The sequence below is a fragment of the Meles meles genome, chromosome 13 (assembly GCF_922984935.1).
Source record: "Meles meles chromosome 13, mMelMel3.1 paternal haplotype, whole genome shotgun sequence".
NCBI classification, from domain to species: domain Eukaryota; kingdom Metazoa; phylum Chordata; class Mammalia; order Carnivora; family Mustelidae; genus Meles; species Meles meles.
The window spans coordinates 50,976,243-50,978,139 of NC_060078.1; the positions used below are offsets into that span (position 1 = coordinate 50,976,243).

The 1,897-nt window shown below is 51.0% G+C and overlaps 1 pseudogene; it reads left to right on the forward strand.

Annotated features, from left to right (window-relative positions):
* The first annotated feature begins 589 nt into the window (after positions 1-589).
* LOC123955482 lies at positions 590-1,614 on the forward strand (annotated as a pseudogene).
* The last annotated feature ends 283 nt before the right edge of the window (positions 1,615-1,897 follow it).

A 1,897-nucleotide genomic window follows, 5' to 3' on the forward strand; every position in this document is an offset into this window, starting at 1 on the left:
AACCTGTCCCATCTTTGCTCCTTTGCTATATGAAATAATAAATACCCTTATTGTTTAAGTCAGTTTGACTCAGTTTTTTAAAATTTGTAAACAAAAGCATCCTGACTGATAGAGAAAATTTGTTTAATTTGTACTTATAGCAAGGCCTGGTTTTCATTATTACATATGGCAGCCATAAAGCCTCCATTCATATTTTTAAGTTTTTAAAGATTTATTTAAAAGAGAGAAGAAGAGGCAGATGGAGAGGGGAGAGAGAGAGAATCCTCAAGCAGATTACCCACCGAGCACAGAGACCGACCCGAGCTAAAATCATGAGTCAGATGCTTAATAGACTGAGCCACCCAGGTGCCCTATTTTTAATTTTTTTGCTACTATAGAAAGGTATGCAAAATGAAATAGATGGAAAAGGAACAAAAAGATTCCATTAGAAAAATAAGTATCTGTGTAAATATATATGGAGAGGCAAATAAAGAGGGCGATATGTAGTTTTGGACCAAGTTGACTATCACAGCCAATAACCAACCATAAGAACTCAATTTAAGAGTCGACTCTCAGAAACCTACGCGGCGACACTTGCAGGAGCTGCGGCTCTGTTGCTCTACCTCGGCACCTCTCCATGGCAGTTCCCGAGACCCGCCCCAACCACACTATTTATATCAACAATCTCAACGAGAAGATCAAGAAGGATGAGCTGAAGAAGTCCCTCTATGCCATCTTCTCCCAGTTTGGCCAGATCCTGGATATCCTGGTTTCCCGAAGCCTGAAGATGAGGGGCCAGGCCTTTGTCATCTTCAAGGAGGTCAGCAGTGCCACCAACGCCCTGCGCTCCACGCAGGGTTTCCCGTTCTACGACAAGCCCATGCGTATTCAGTATGCAAAGACTGACTCGGATATCATTGCTAAGATGAAGGGCACCTTTGTGGAGGGGGACCGCAAGCGGGAGAAGAGGAAGCCCAAGAGCCAGGAGACCCCAGCAGCCAAGAAGGCCGTGGAGGGTGGGGCCCGCTGCCCCTGTGGTGGGGGCCGCCGCCCCTGTGGTGGGGGCCCCCGCCCCTGTGGTGGGGGCCGTCCAGGGGCCTGTTCCTGGCATGCCCCCGATGACCCAGGCGCCCCGCATCATGCACCACATGCCCGGCCAGCCTCCCTACATGCCGCCTCCCGGCATGATCCTGCCCCCAGGCCTGGTTCCCGGCCAGATCCCGCCAGGGGCCCTGCCCCACAGCAGCTTATGCCGGGCCAGATGCCACCTGCCCAGCCTCTTTCAGAAAATCCACCAGATCACATCTTATTCCTCACCAACTTGCCCGAGAAGACCAACGAGCTCATGCTGTCCATGCTTTTCAACCAGTTCCCTGGCTTCAAGGAGGTCCAACTGGTCCCCGGGTGGCACGACATTGCCTTTGTGGAGTTTGACAATGAGGTCCAGGCAGGGGCCACAGGGGACGCACTGCAGGGTTTCAAGATCACCCAGAACAATGCCATGAAGATCTCCTTTGCCAAGAAGTAGCACCTTTTCCCTCTGCCTGCCCCTGCCCCCTCTTCTGGGGCCACCCCTTCCCCTCCTTGGCTCAGCCCCCTGAAGGTAAGTCCCCCTTGGGGGCCTTCTCAGAGCCGTGTTTGAGTGAGTGGTCGCCACACAGCATTGTACCCAGAGTCTGTCCCCAGACATTGCACCTGGTGCTGTTAGGCCGGAATTAAAGTGGTTTTTTTGAGGTTCGGTTTTTCACACACAAAAAAAACAAACCTCAATTTAATAATAAGCTCTTATTTCATTCAGATGTTGTTGGGCAACTCTGCTGATTGGGTTGAGGTAGACTCTACGAGTCTCTCCCTCTTCCTTGGATAGTCTTCTTACGGGGTGATGTTGGTGCAAGAAGGTCAGAGGGAACATGAGGGG